General features: G+C 48.6%; 1 non-coding gene across 1 annotated transcript; it reads left to right on the top strand.

The window, feature by feature from the left end:
• Nucleotides 1-1,830: 1,830 nt before the first annotated feature.
• On the top strand, nt 1,831-1,902 carry TRNAW-CCA. Its single transcript has one exon. It is a non-coding gene; the product is annotated as a tRNA-Trp (tRNA).
• The last annotated feature ends 12,805 nt before the right edge of the window (nt 1,903-14,707 follow it).

The following is a 14,707-nucleotide window of genomic DNA, read 5'->3' as shown; positions in this document are numbered from 1 at the left end:
AGCAATGGATGGTGGCACACGCCTGTAATCCCAGCTAAGTGGGAGGCTGAGGCAGGAGGATCACTTGAGCCTGGGAGGCAGATGTTGCAGTGAGGCCATATCACACCACTGCACTCCAGTTGGGGTGACAGAGCGAGACTCCGTCGGGGGAAAAAAAAAAAAAAGCATTCACTCACTTGTTTTATTTTTCTTATTTAGTAGGAAGAAGAAAGTACTGTACAAATCAGGGACTTAAGACTCCCAGAAGAGTCCGGAGTCTTAAGTGGACAATGAGCCATTGAAAACCATGCCAGGGTCAGTCACGGTGGCTTAGCCTGTAATCCCAACACTTTGGGAGGCCAAGGATGGCGGGTCACTTGAGGTCAGGAGTTCGAGACCAGCCTGACCAGCATGGTGAAACCCCGTCTCTAGTAAAAATACAAATGTTAGCGGAAGTGGTGGTGTGCGCCTGTAATCTCAGCTACTTGGGAGGTTAAGGCAGGAGAATCGCTTGAAACCTGGAAGCGGAGGAGGTTGCAGTGAGCCGAGATCGTGCCACTGCACTCCTGTCTGGGCAACAGAGCAAGACCCTGTTTAAAAATAATAATAATAAATAAATAATAAAATATGGGCTTGGTGGTTTACGCCTGTAATCCCAGCACTTTGGGAGGCCTAGGTGGGCAGATCACCTGAGGTCGGTAGTTCGAGATCAGCCTGGCCAACATGGCAAAACCCTGTCTCTACTAAAAATACAAAAAAAAATTAGTCGGGCGTGGTGGCGGGCGCCAGTAATCCCAGCTACTCGGGAGGCTCGGGAGGCTGAGGCAGGAGAATCGCTTGAGCCCGGGAGGCGGAGGTTGCAGTGAGCCGAGATTGCGCCACTGCACTCCAGCCTGGGCAACAGAGCGAGACTGTCTCAAAAAGAAAAAGAATTGTGGCATTTTTCAAGTATTTTTGGCAAGCTGCTTCCTGGTCGTGGGCGTCGCCCTCCGCACCCCTGTGCTTGTCCCCTGAGAGGAGAGGAGAAAGGAGCAGCCCTGAGCCCCGCTCCCCCGCGACCCCGCGCCGCCATCCGCTCTCGGCCGCCACGCCGGGGTCCTGCCGCCTCCCGACGACAACGTCGCCGCTTCACAGGAGGCACGGGACCCGGCGAGCGGCGACCGCGAACGCCTCTGCCGGCCGCCCAGCCGCCCCCCGCCAGGCCCCGGCGTCCCCAGCCCCGCCCGGAATCACCCCGCCCCCCTCCTCGGCGTTCTCTCCTCCGCCCGCGTCCCCTCGCCCGCCCCGACGTCCCCTCGCCCGCCCCGACGTCCCCTCGCTCCGCCTTAGAGTCCCCTCTGCCCGGGGGTCCCTCTGCCCTCTGGGCTTCCTCCCGTCCCTGGTTCCTCCTCCCTAACCTGCGGCGTCCCTACTGCTCCTCGGAGTCACCCACCCCCACGTCCCCTAGTCCTCCGCGGCGTCCCCTTCTCCCCTGCGTCCCCTCGCTCCCTCCCAGAATCCCTATGGCCCCGGGATCCCCCTGATCCCGGGCCTCCACCCGGGCATCTCCTCAATCCCATCCCCCGGTGCCAGTCCCCGCATCCCGGCGTCCCCTCGCCGGGTCACTCCGCGACGCGGAGAAGGCGGAGCCCGAGTGTCGGCCGCCGGGTAGCTGCTCCGCTGCGGCGCCGCAGTTCAGTCTGGGATGTCCCAGCGCCTCCGTGTTCCCACACCCGAGAAACGACACTCGCCAGGGCTCTAAATTGGTGCTGGAATTCAGGGAAGAGGGCATCTTTCCTCCCTAGCCTCCTAGCCCTGCGACCATACTGGAGAAACGAGGTCTTTAGCGATGCGAAGTCGCATGCTTGCTGTGACCTCGTGGCGCAATGGTAGCGCGTCTGACTCCAGATCAGAAGGTTGCGTGTTCAAGTCACGTCGGGGTCAAAGTTGGGCTTTTTTTTCTTTCTTAATTGTAGAGAACTGGAAGGAGAAGAATAAGTCATAAATGAAGAAATTAAGCCCCGTGCAAGATCTGTTGTCCTTCCAACGCAACAGAAAACAACTCGTTTTTCCTTTCCCTGGGAGAAAAAAAACCGTTCCGTTCCGAGGGAAAGAGTTTCCGGTGAGAGGGGCACCACCAACCCTCCGAGCGAACCCCGAGGGAGCTGGAAGCCACCCAGCCCGGTCGCAGGGAGGGTGCCCTGCCCGCCACGCCCACGCCCACTTCTGCCCCCTCGCCGACTCACCTGGGCTCTCACCTGGAAGGGGTCCCTCGCGTCCCGGAAGTGTGCTCCCCACCCTAAGGACTGGTGTCTTTCGCATCTCCGTCTTCTCCCTGCCTGCCTTGAAATTCTCTTTTTTTGTTTGCTGCACTTTCAGGTATTCCTAGTCTCAGTGATGGTCTCTCTGGTGGTCCTTTCTCTGACACTTGAATTGACACCTCGTTCTCAGCAGGTCTATAATTTGGCCACAGCCGTAAGGCCTGGATATTCACTTCAATGTTGTCTAACATTTGTTACCGTGTATTACATCTGGTTGGAGGGTTCATAGGATCTAATGTTATGAAACATGATGTTCAGGTTTGAATTCTCTCCACCTGCATGGTCCAAAACCCCCAGGCCAAGAAATTATAGTTTCCCAGGTTAGGAGACCCCACAGATGCTGGCAGAAGTTGAGGTAAATTCTCTCTGAGAAAAATATACCCTCACAATAGGCCTTCTAGTTTTCCCACATATAAAGTCTCAGTTGAAATTTACTCATAATACATTTTAAAGGAAAATAAAATCTGTGAAGCTGATTCTGCTGTCTACTGTTTTTGCAAAAACAGCAGAATCAGATCCACCGATTCTGGTATGGAGATTATCAGATACTGAATACACAATGGATATGTTTAATCTTTTTCAAAAAATAAAAGAGGGGACCAAAAAGTTAACTAGAGAATGATAAACAATAAAAATATATGTGTAAATAACTAAAAAAAAATTCTAGCAATGAAAGATTTAATACTTGAAATCAGAAACACAATGGATATATTTAACAGCAGATCAGACTGAGTTGAAAAAAGAATAAAATGGAATATTGTGGTAATTCAAAATATGTGGTCAGGTGTGACTAAATATACAAATTGACAACTGCTCGACCATATTATAAAAATAGAGGGCCAGGCATGGTAGCTTATGCCTGTAATCCCAGCACTTTGGGANATCACGAGGACGGGAGATCGAGACCATCCTGGCTAACACGGTGAAACCCCGTCTCTACTAAAAAAGACAAAAAACTAGCCGGGTGAGGTGGCGGGCGCCTGTAGTCCCAGCTACTCGGGAGGCTGAGGCAGGAGAATGGCGTGAACCCAGGAGGCGGAGCTTGCAGTGAGCTGAGATCCGGCCACTGCACTCCAGCCTGGGCTATAGAGCGAGACTCCGTCTCAAAAAAAAAAAAAAAAAATGCACTTGGCCGAGAGGAGGGGTCCGTTCTGTTGGCTGGGGAGCCTAGGAGTTTTAGTTTACACCACATACTGGCATCCTTGGCTCCAGAGGGGAGGAATGAGCTTGGGCTTCAGAACCGAGAATGTTCCTATCAGAATCTGTTCCTTCAATGGGCTAAAGCCTGAGCACATGTCACCAAAGCTGGAGAGCTAAGCGGCACAAGCCAAGATCTGGAACCCACCTTCTGTTCCTCCCACGCGCCATCTGAACTTGATACTCAGCATGAGAAACTCCTTAGCATCAGCCCCACTCCCACCTCAGAGGAGGGGCAGCCTCCCTCAGGGGGGACTTCAGCCCCGGGGGACACTGCCTGGCCAGGCCTTCGTGAAGAGTCCTCACGACCTCATTCCCTGAAGCTGCCTGTGGGAGACAGAACTCTAGAATCTGAGTGTCAGAAAGAAACTGGGTGATCTCAGCCTAGTTCATGCTCCAGGGGATACACAAAACTGACAGTGGCTGGGAATAGAGGCAAAAAGTGTCCAGAGCGATTACAGAACTGGAAGGTCTCATTTGTATAAAACAGACAGAATGCCAGGGACCCATAGACTCCCACTCACACAGGACTAGAAAGGAAAAGACCAAAACATTAGCGGTAATGATCTCTGGGTGGCAAGATAACAGATTTTTAAAAAAATCTTTTTGCCTGTGTTTTATTATTTTAAAGCAACAAACAGTAAAGAATAGTGGTAAATGTTCCAGCCTGCAGTGAGAGGACCTGGTTGGAAATCCTGACTCCTGCCCTGATTAGTTGTGTGGCCTGGGACAGTTTATCTAACCTCTCAGTCCCCAACTTCTTCATCTGTAAAATGGGAATAATAGTGGTCCCCATCTTACAGGGCAAATAAGAGAATTCAGTGAGTGGATTAGAGTTCACACTGCGTGAGTGAACATAGAGAGCTTCAAACAGTGCCTGGCACATGGCAAACACCATAGACGCTGGCGGTGTGTTCACCATTACTCTGTAAACCAAAAGTAAAATTCTGACCAGGTGTGGTGGCTCACACCTGTAATTCCAACACTTTGGGAGGCCAAGGCAGGAAGATCGCTGGAGCCCAGGAGTGTGAGACCAGTCTGGGCAACATAGAAAGACCTCATCTCTATAAATAATAATTTTAAAACTTAGCCAGATGTGGTGACATGCACCTGTAGTCCCAGCTATACTCAGGAGGCTGAGGTGGGAGGATTGCTTGAGCCCAGGAGGTGAAGGCTGCAGTGAGCCATGATCATACTACTATATGATAGTAGTATCCAGCCTGGGTGACAGAGCGAGACCCTCAAAATAAAATAAAATAAATACAAAATAATAAAATAAAAAGTTCTAAGCTCTCCAACTGACTGGCAGACACCCCCCCATTCCCTACCCCTGCCCCCCCTTCAAGCCAAGGACATTCCAAAGTACACCTGAAAATCTAGTTCAGGCCATGATGGGAAGAGGAGTCCACATGCCTCATGATACCCTTCTCCCTTTGGAATTCAGGTACAAGAGACCAACATTAATGTTAAAATAAAGATCTGGCCAGGCACAGTGGCTCACGCTTTAATCCCAGCACCTTGGGGGGCCAAGGCGGGTGGATCACCTGAGGTGAGGAGTTTGAAACCAGCCTGGCCAATGTGGTGAAACCCCGTCTCTACTAAAAACACAAAAATTAGCCAGGCATGGTGGCGGGCACCTGTATCCCAGCTACTAGGGAGGCTGAGGCAGAAGAGTTGCTTGAACCCAGAAGGTGGAGGTTGCAGTGAGCCGAGATCAGGCCACCGCACTCCAGCCTGGGCAACAAGAGCAAAACTCCATCTCAAAATAAATAAATAAATAAAAATAAACAATAATAAAATAAAGATCTTAAGACTGACAAAGCAATGTCTTTATAGGTACCAAATTCCAACCTGACTCTAGTATAGCATCACATGACAGATAGCAGGCTCCGAAAGAAATCAATGTATTTTATTCCAGAATATATATATGTGTGTGTATATATATGTGTGTGTATATATATGTGTGTGTGTGTATATATATAGAGAGAGAGTTGTTGTTGTGTTTGAGATGGAGTTTCACTCTTGTCACCGAGGCTGGAGTGCAATGGCGCAACCTTGGCTCACTGCAACCTCTGCCTCCTGGGTTCAAGCGATTCTCCTGCCTCAGCCTCCCGAGTAGCTGGGATTGCAGGCACGTGCCATCATGCCCAGCTAATTTTTGTCTTTTTAGTAGAGATGAGGGTTCACCATATTGGCCAGGCTGGTCTTGAACTCCTGACTTCAAGTGATCCACCCTCCTCAGCCTCCCAAACTACTGGGATTACAGGCGTGAGGCACTGCGCCCAGCCCCAGAACATATTTTTTTGGCATATTTTGAAATGGCCCTGCAAAGCTGTCTCTTGTAGAGGAAATTTACATCCTGTAGAGAATCCCCCTCCCTTTCCAGGTCTTTTTCCTGGTCCAGGAGATATTAGCTAAGAGTCTGGTACCTTTTCAGGTCTGATAAGAGCTCTAAAGCCCACCTCCTGGAGGCTTCCTCTGCATGAACAGAACCTCGGTCTCCACAACCCCCTATCCCCAGACACTCCTTTCTATTGGTGCCAAGTTTTTAGATCATAACTTAACTCTTTCAACCAATTGCCAATCAGAAAATCTTTGAATCCACCTATGACCTGGAAGCTCCAGTCCACCCCCATCACTCCCACCTCTCACTCGCCTCTTTGGGTTATCCTGCCTTTCCATACAGAACCAATGTACACCTTACATGTATTGATTGATGTCTGCAAGTTCTGTCCCCCTAAAATGTATAAAATCACACTGTGATGCAACCACCTTGGACATATATTCTCAGGACCTCCTGGGGCTGGGTCACCAGTTGTGGTCCTCACATTTGGCTCAGAATAAATCTCTTCCAATATTCTCCAGAGTATGGCTCTTTTTGACAGCAGCTCTTCTAGAATTCTTAATGTTTCCAAGGCTAAGAAACTCATCACTAGATTAGTCAGCAAAAGAAGATTGTGTAAGTTCAGAACTTAGACCAAGAGTATGTTCCGCTGTCCCCCAACTCCAAGACAGGGACCCGGTGGTTCTGTGACCTGCGTGCTGTGATGGAGCATTCAAATGCACGGCAGGCTCCTGAGGCCATCACAGGCCGCCTGGCTCTTCTCAGGCCCTCCTGGTGGGGGAATTTTGACCACAGTTAGCAAGGGATAGAGCCAAGGACAGTTTCGCTGTCTAAAAAGCAAAACCTCTCAGCACACCGGCAGAGGGCGCAAATGGCAAGCCCAGGAATCACAGGGACGTCATCGGGAACATTTTTCCTCCAACATAGAACTAATGAACTGTGTGCTTGGGTATTCTCTAAAATAATTTCTGGAAAACCATGTAACCCTTGTACATGTTCCAAGTGGGCATAAAACATTTTCACCATAATTAAAAATAAAAATAGTTGCAAGGGCTGGCATATTACAAATAGTAACATTTAAAAATAAAATGGTTACATCATTGTTTTAAATATATCCAATGACGTATACACACCACAATTTGATACTGTCACCCATTTTTGAAAAATACATGAACAAGCTCTTCCTTAAAGTCAGAAAGTTTCATCTTTCCTTTTCCTCTTCATATTTCCATTCCTTCCCTCCATCAATTTGTAATATACTTTTATGCTGAAAGTATTTTATTTACCACTCTGTCATGACTCTCGCTACAAAAATACAAACGTAAATTGAAAATTAAAATGTCTCATTTCCTGAGATCTTCAAAGGCTAAGTATTAACAATTTTTCTTCGGGATGGAATTATCACTATTTTTAAAAATCTTTTTTGTCTCCCTCAAATCGTGGGAAATATAATTAATATCAACACAGCGTTGCTACAAACAACTCAAATATATTACACACCTTGATAATGTATTACAAGGTTTTGAAGTTGTCAGACTGCCTCTTTGTTTGGCTCCTGAGAAGTGTTTCCGCCTTGGGGCAATGTGAGGTACAATGTGGGTGAGAAGGTATCTTTCTTTTTTTTTTTTTTGAGACGGAGTCTGGCTCTGCCGCCCAGGCTGGAGTGCAGTGGCCGGATCTCAGCTCACTGCAAGCTCTGCCTCCCGGGTTCACGCCATTCTCCTGCCTCAGCCTCCCGAGTAGCTGGGACTACAGGCGCCCGCCACCGCGCCCAGCTAGTTTTTTGTATTTTTTAGTAGAGACGGGGTTTCACTGTATTAGCCAGGATGGTCTCGATCTCCTGACCTTGTGATCCGCCCGTCTCGGCTTCCCAAAGTGCTGGGATTACAGGCTTGAGCCACCGCACCCGGCCGAAGGTATCTTTCTTTAGTGACAAATACACTGCCAAGAGAAAGGAGAAGGCAGTTTTAATCAGAAACTTGGGAATCTGGAACAGTAGTTAGTTTTTTTTTTTTTTTTTGAGATGGAGTCTCACTCTGTCACCCAGGCTGGAGTGCAATGGTGTGATGGCATGATCTCGGCTCACTGCAGCTTCTGCCTCCCGGGTTCAAGCGATTCTTCTGCCCCAGCCTCTTGAGTAGCTGGAATTACAGGCACCTGCCATCATGCCCAGATAATTTTTGTATTTTTGTAGAGACAGGGTTTCGCCATGTTGGCCAGGCTGGTCTTGAACTCCTGACCTCAGGTGATCCACCTGCCTCGGCCTGCCAAAATGCTGGGATTACAGGCGTGAGCCTTAAAACTTTCCTGGTCACACACAGTATTCCCTTGTCACATACAGTTGACTGCTCCAGTTTGAAGATGCCATCAAAACCTGCTATGGAGAGACTGGGAAAGCTGACCGAGCCAGTGGCCCACTGCAGGGACCGCAGCAGAGCAGATGGAGCAACCACATCCCAGATGCTGGGGGAGGAGCACACCCCCAGGTCTTTGTATGGCCCCAGAGAGCTGGGCCAGATGTCACTGAGCCAAGTCAACCCAAAGGAAGCCTGGAGACTGAGTCACAGGCAGAATCTGTGCAAAGGGACGAGTAGACATTTTAAAAAATAAAAAGAAAAATGCAATTTTCCCAAATAACCTTATTACTTTATGACGAGGAATAACAGAACACCCATGAGTAGGTAGTTTTTCTGTTTTAAATTTTTTTTTTTTTTTTTGAGACATAGTCTCTCTCTTTCACCTAGGCTGGAATGCAGTGGCACCATCTTGGCTCACTGCAATCTCTGCCTCTCAGGTTCAAGCGACTCTCCTGCCTTAGCCTCCTGAGGCGCTAGGATGACAGGCGCCCACCACCACACTGATTTTTTGTATTTTTTTTTAGTAGAGACAGAGTTTTGCCACGTTGCCCAGGCTAGCCTCAAACTCCTGACCTCAGGAGATCTGCATGGCTCAGCCTCTCAGAGTGCTGGGCTTGAGCCACCACTCCCGGCCTGTTTTACATGAGTTGCAATTTTGGCTGGGCGCGGTGGCTCAAGCCAGTAATCCCAGCACTTTGGGAGGCCGAGACGGGCGGATCACGAGGTCAGGAGATCGAGACCATCCCGGCTAACCCAGTGAAACCCCGTCTCTACCAAAAAATACAAAAAACTAGCCGGGTGAGGTGTTGGGCACCTGTAGTCCCAGCTACTTGGGAGGCTGAGGCAGGAGAATAGCGTAAACCCGGGAGACGGAGCTTGCAGTGAGCTGAGATCCGGCCACTGCACTCCAGGCTGGGCGACAGAGTGAGACTCCGTCTCAAAAAAGAAAAAAGAGTTGCTATTTTAAGTGTTACATATGTCTATAGTCTATTTAATTGCTTACTTTGCAATAAGACACTGAAATAATTTACAGCTCTTTAAACTCCACTTTTAGGGGCTGGACGCAGTGGCTTATGCCTATAAGCCCAATGCCTTTGCAAGGCCAAGGCGGAGGGATTGCTCGCGGCCTGGAGTTCAAGACTAGCCTGGCCAACGTGGCAAGACTGCTACCCCCAACTATTATTATTTTGAGATAGGATATCGCTCTGTCACCCAGGATGGAATGCAGTGGTGCCATCAGAGCTCCTGGGACCTTGAACTCCTGGGCTCAAGGAATCTTGATGCCTCAGCCTCCTGTCTATCTGGGACTACCAGCATGCAGCACCACACCTGACTAATTTTTTTATTTTTTGTAGCAATGGGGTCTCACTATGTTGGCCAGGCTGGTACGGACTGCTGGCTTCAAGTGATCATCCAGCTTCAGCCTCCCAAAGGGATGAGATTATGGGCATAAGCCACTCCAACTGGCCTGGTTATTTTTTAATTAAAATTATTAATTAAATAATATTCATTTTTATTAGTGGCTCATGGGTGTAATCCCAGAAACTCAGAAGGCTGAGGAGGGAGGATTGCTTGAACCCAGGAGTTCAAGACCAGTCTACCAACATAATGAGACCCAGTCGCTACCAAAAATAAATAAATACATAATTAGTCGGGAGTCTAAGTTCCAGCTACTTGGGAGACTGAGACGGGAGGATCACTTGAGCCCAAGAGGTCGAGGCTACAGTGAGCGATGATCGCACCACTGCACCCAAACCTGGGTGATAGAGTGAGACCCTGTACCAAAAAAAAAAAAAAAAAAAGTAGAGGTAGTTTGCACTTGAATGCAACTTAAGTCCGCTGCTTGTTGAAGACTGCCCATGATTGTCTGGTCTTAGACGTTTTGAAATGGGATGAAATGTATGTACCTTAGCAGAAAGAACAGGCTTTAAAGTTAGACATATCTACATTCAAATCCTGGTTTGACCAGTTGCTTTTACATAAGCCTTAGTTTTCTCATCTATGAATAATAAGAATAAGAGATAATGGCTGAGCGCGGTGGCTCGCGCCTGCAATCCCAGCATTTTGGGAGGCCGAGGCGGGCGGTTCACGAGGTCAGGAGATGGAGACCATCCTGGCTAACACGGTAAAACACCGTCTCTACTAAAAATACAAAAAATTAGCCAGGCGTGGTGGAGGGAGCCTGTATTCCCAGCTACTCAGGAGGCTGAGGCAGGAGAATGCCGTGAACCCAGTAGGTGGAGGTTGCAGTGAGCCGAGATCGCGCCACTGCACTCCAGCCTGGGCGACAGAGCGAGACTCTATCTCAAAAAAAAAAAAAAAAAAAAAAGAATAAGAGATAATAATGCCCATTGTGATTTTTTTTTTTTCTTTTTGGTAGGAATCAAATGAGAATGTGTTACAAGGCCTGGCAGTTACGTGTTCAAAACTGGGGATTATTCTTGTGGTGATGCTGAACAGGGCTGTCTTTACACTTCCACTGCTCTGAGGGCGAGGACTTCCGGGGCCAGCTCTTGCCCTAAATTCTTGTGTGACCTTGGGCAAATCCCATTTTCCTCTGAGGCCCAGTGACCCCATGTGTCCAATGCAAGCTGGGCGCCTGGAGAGGCCTCGAGCTTTGACACTCTCGTGCTAACTCTCTACAGCCTTGCTGCTCGGAAGGTGGGCCTCAGACCCGCAGCAGAGGCTGCCTGGGAGTAGCTGCAGATTCTCAGACCCCATCCCAGCCCTACCCCAGACTCTGTGATTCTCATGCACGTTGCGACCGAAAACGTTCTGCTCCACTGTTCCGGATTAAACTGATTTGAGGTACCTTAGCGGAAGAACCAAACCACCAGAATGATTGGGAATTTAGACATTTCGTTGACTCTAGGAATTAGGCATATCCTGACAGTTTAGAGACATTACTCTTCGTTTCTGACTCCTCACATCTGAAAATATGGAATTTATTCATTCTGAATGTTTTATTTCTGGGGACAGCAGGTACTCCCAGTGCATTTGCTGAATGAATGATGAGCTGTGTATGGAGTTGGATATTCCTGTTTTTTGATTATCTGATGTTAGATGATGACCTTTTGTTCCCATTCTGTTTCTGGAATCAGGCAGAAGTAATTTCCAGTCCCCTATCTGCCACTAATTAGCCATTTAGCTCCAGGCAAGTTACTTAAACCATTTGAACTGCAATTCACCCATCTGAAGAAAGCAAGTGATAACCCCCTCTAGGATCCTTGTCAGGATTATGAGGTAATGGCTGCAAACACTCAGCCCAACCCGGAACATGGCAGCTGTTAATGATATTACAAGAAGGAAATGTCATTACATCAAATAGTAGGTAATGGACAATGGTATTACACTATTATCGTTGTCGTTGTTAGTAATATCTTGGGGACAGATTCAAATGGAGCTATAGGACAAAAAGTGCTTCTGGGCATTCTCCCTCAGTGACCAGATGACACCCAGGTTCCTGGAAGATGGTCCCCTCCAAGGTCTTTGATATGACTTCTGGTCTGGTGTCACACTTGGTCCACAGTGGCCCCTCACAGGCATGGCCAAGCAAACAATCTTCTCCAAAGATGGCTTACAATCTGAGAGTCCTTGTACTTCTTACAAACACAGTCCCTCAGATGACTCCAAGTGGCCTTCGTAGTTGCACAGAGCTTTCTGGGCTGGAAAGATGGCGGGCTGGATGTTCTCCTACTTTTTAATTTAATTTTTATTTTATTTTATTTTATTTTATTTTATTTTATTTTATTTTATTTATTGAGATGGAGTTTCACTCTTGTTGCCCAGCCTGGAGTGCAATGGTGATCTTGGCTCACTGCAACCTCCACCTCCCGGGTTCCAGTGATTCTCCTGCCTCAGCCTCCCGAGTAGCTGGGATTACAGGCATGCGCCACCACGCCCAGCTAATTTTGTATTTTTAGTAGTGACGGGGTTTCTTCATGTTGGTCAGACTGGTCTCGAACTCCCTACTGTCTCACGCGTCCGTGTGAAGAGACCACCAAACAGGCTTTGTGTCAGCAACAAGGCTGTTTATTTCACCTGGGAGCAGGTGGGCTGAGTCTGAAAAGAGAGTCAGCAAAGGGTGGTGGGATTATCATTAGTTCTTATAGATTTGGGGATAGGTGGTGGAGTTAGGAGCAAGGTTTTTTTTTTTTTTTTGAGACAGAGTCTTGCTCTGTTGCCCAGGCTGGAGTGCAGTGGTGCGATCTCAGCTCACTGCAAGCTCCACCTCCCGGGTTCATGCCATTCTCCTGCCTCAGCCTCCCCAGTAGCTGGGACCACAGGCACCCGCCACCATGCCCAGCTAATTTTTTGCGTTTTTAGTAGAGACGGGGTTTCACCGTGTTAGCCAGAATGGTCTTGATCTCCTGACCTCATGATCCGCCTGCCTCAGCCTCCGAAAGTGCTGGGATTACAGACGTGAGCCACCATGCCCGGCCAGCTGCTTCAGTTGCTTCTGGCCATCTGGATGCAGGTCACAGGGGATATGATGGTTTAGCTTGGGCTCAGAGGCCTGACACCTACCTCAGGTGATCCGCCACCTCAGCCTCCCAAAGTGCTGGGATTACAGGTGTGAGCCACCATGCCCAGCCCTTATTTATTTATTTATTGAGATAGGGTCTTACTCTGTTGCCCAGGCTGGAGTGCAGTGGCACAATCATGGCTTGCTGCTGCCTTGACCTCCCGAGCTCAAGCAATCCTCCTATCTCAGCCCCCTGAGTAGCTGGGACTAGAGGCTCATGACACCATGCCTGGCTAATTCTTAAATTTTTTGTAGAGATAAGGTCTTACTATGTTGCCCAGGCTGGTCTCCAACTCCAGGGCTCAATCTCCCATCCCATGATGCCGACTGTTTCTTGAGTCCAGGAGTCATGTTTGAAGGGAAACTGAATGACTTCAGCTAGGTCATCTCTGTCAAGACCTGGAGTATTTTATTTTAACCTCCAAAATCCAGCACTAGTCCCATTCTGTCCTGCACTCAACAGCAGTGCTGAGTCAACTGAGCTCCTGGCCAGTCTGGGGGCCTGAGCTCCTTCCTGGTTGAGCACGACCAAGCCCTCAGAGTTATCAGACACCCTTGACTATCTCTGGTCTGCACATCCTGAGTCCAGATTGCAGCAGCAATTGGCCTAGGCGTTAACCCTAGGCACTGCCTGGAGATTGTTGGGCTGAGTCATAAAAGATGTTGTGGGGGAAATAAAGAGAAATCAGACTGTTACTGTGTCTATGTAGAAAAAGGAAGACACAAGAAACTCCATTTTGATCTGTACTAAGAAAAATACTTCTGCTTTGAGATGCCGTTAATCTGTAGTCCTAGCCCCAACCCTGTGCTCCTAGAAACATGTGCTGTATTAACTTAAGGTTTAAGGGATTTAGGGCTGTGCAGGATGGCCTTGGTAAAAATGTGTTTGCAGGCAGTATGCTTGGTAAAAGTCATTGCCATTCTCCAGTCTCGAGTACCCAGGGACACAATGCACTACGGAAGGCCACAGGGACCCCTGCCCAAGAAAGCCTGGGTATTGTCCAGGTTTCCCCGCACTGAGACAGCCTGAGATATGGCTTCGTGGGAAGGGAAAGACCCAACTATTCCCCAGCCCTGACACCCATAAAGGGTCTATGCTAAGGAGGATTAGTGAAAGAGGAAGGCCTCTATGCGGTTGAGATAAGAGGAAGGCATCTGTCTCCTGCTCGTCCCTGGGAATGGAATGTCTCGATGTAAAACTTGATCATACATTCTATTTACTGAGATAGGAGAAAACCGCCTTATGGCTGGAGGTGAGACATGCTGGCAGCAATACTGCTCCTTTTTTTTTTTTTTTTTTTTTTTTTTTTTGAGATGGAGTCTCGCTGTGTCTCCCAGGCTGGAGTGCAGTGGCGTGATCTGGGCTCACTGCAAGCTCCGCCTCCCGGGTTCACGCCATTCTCCCGCCTCAGCCTCCCAAGTAGCTGGGACTACAGGCGCCCGCCACCATGCCCAGCTAGTTTTTTGTATTTTTAGTAGAGACGGGGTTTCACCATGTTAGCCAGGATAGTCTCGATCTCCTGACCTCGTGATCCACCCGCCTCGGCCTCCCAAAGTGCTGGGATTACAGGCTTGAGCCACCGCGCCCGGCCTAATACTGCTCCTTAATGCACCGAGATGTTTGTGTAAAGTCAAACATCAATCTGGCCTACGTGCACATCTAGGCACAGCACCTTTCCTTAAAATTCTTTATGACACAGAGTCTTTTGTTCACATGTTTTCCTGCTGACCCTCTCCCCACCATCACCCTATAATCATACTGCATTCCCCTCGCCGAGATAGTAAAGATAGTGATCAATAAATACTGAGGGAACTCAGAGACCAGCGCCAATGTAGGTCCTCACTTACTGAGCACCAGTCCCCTGGGCCCACTTTTCTTCCTCTATACTTTGTCTCTGTGTCTTATTTTTTTTTCTCAGTCTCTCATCTCCACCTTGCGAGAAATACCCACGGGTGTGGAGGGGCAGGCCCCTTTCAAGATGTGGCCACACGTTTTGAACAAAAA

Source organism: Theropithecus gelada, chromosome 16 (genome assembly GCF_003255815.1).
Source record: "Theropithecus gelada isolate Dixy chromosome 16, Tgel_1.0, whole genome shotgun sequence".
NCBI classification, from domain to species: Eukaryota; Metazoa; Chordata; class Mammalia; order Primates; family Cercopithecidae; genus Theropithecus; species Theropithecus gelada.
This window is presented reverse-complemented; position numbering and strand designations above follow the sequence as displayed.